Source organism: Rhinopithecus bieti, unplaced genomic scaffold (assembly GCF_001698545.2).
Source record: "Rhinopithecus bieti isolate Rb0 unplaced genomic scaffold, ASM169854v2 scaffold_35308, whole genome shotgun sequence".
Classification (NCBI taxonomy): Eukaryota; Metazoa; Chordata; class Mammalia; order Primates; family Cercopithecidae; genus Rhinopithecus; species Rhinopithecus bieti.
The window spans coordinates 513,975-515,352 of NW_016814958.1; the positions used below are offsets into that span (position 1 = coordinate 513,975).

Sequence of the window (1,378 nt, forward strand, 5' to 3'; positions counted from 1 at the left end):
TGATTCAGCAATACTCATTAACTGCTAGGAAGATGACTCGTGTTAACTGTAGTAAAGCCATTTTACAATCAACTTATTAAGTAATAACACTAGCCAAAAACACAGAGACACAGATACCAAAAATGATGTGTTTAGTACATGCAAATAGCTATACTTGGGGCATCACTATCAAGTAACAAGATTGATTTAATACTTTACAGTCATAGCATATTAAAAATATATTAACAGAGGGATAATGGTCCCACATATAAAAAATGTCTATATGGAAAAGGCCGTGATTTATTGCAAAACATAATATATAGCAAATTCCAAGGAAAGGCAAACACGTTTTAAAAACAAATTTTTAAATGTAATGGCTTAAGCCAAAGTATCCGTTACTTTCTGGAGAATTCGGAACTTCTGGGGTAGAAGAATGCCTTTTCCTTTTTCTCTTCGTTCTTTCCTTTCGGTAACGTTTCCATCTATTGATTTACTCTTTTTTCTTTTATTTCTGCTGATACTTTTGTTTCTTTTGAAGTGTCCTTTTCAGTGGAACTGGATAAGACCTTTTTCTTTTATTTCAATTTGATTTTTTCTTTTCTTTTTTCTTTTCCTCTTGTTCAGTTATTCTTTTTTTTCCTGTAATGCCTGCAATGTATTCAGTTCTTCATTCTCTTCATCGCTATCTTCACTACTTGTACTGTTGACATCCAAAACTATGTCCCTTTTAGGGTCTACTCAGAGAAAATTGTGGCATTCAAAAGTCAAGTAACAAGAGTAGCCACATTTTTTACAGTCTGCTCTGACATTGTCCTTGTTGCAACCTGGGACTACCATGACGGTGGTAAGAGGGCTCACTGGATCAATTTTTCTGCTTTTAACATGTAGTCTTGGGAATAGTGAATAATTATTGTTAATTTCAAGGTGAAAATGAAATTCTAAACTTGAATCTTATTTTATAAAAAAGAGCAACTACAGTAATTAAATCATGCAAATCATATGTTAATTTTATGAATGTGTACTTCACAATATGTAACTATTCTCAGCTGTCTCTCTAAGAGAAATTGCCCAGATCCTAATAACTTATAAAAGGTTCAGAACTAAGCACTTACCATCTCTGGGATATTTAGCAAAAAGTTTGGAGCAGGTTAACAAGTACAACCTGAGGAAACCTGCAAAATGAAGCAGATTTCCAGTGAATAAAAATGAACACCAACTCTGTTTCAATAACCTCATTCCTGGTAGTTTCTGATTTCAATTATTGTCCAAACTGATATTAAAAAATAATTATTTATTGTCCATACAATAATTTGAGTCATTCTCTGTTCTGTGAAGCCAGAAGAAAAGGAGATCAAGAAAGAGGATCCAGGAACAAGGCTGCAAACATTAGCAGACTTAA

At 33.1% G+C, this 1,378-nt stretch overlaps 1 pseudogene; it reads right to left on the minus strand.

The window, feature by feature from the left end:
- Positions 1–374: 374 nt before the first annotated feature.
- On the minus strand, positions 375–816 carry LOC108515690 (protein SREK1IP1 pseudogene; annotated as a pseudogene).
- Positions 817–1,378: the final 562 nt, after the last annotated feature.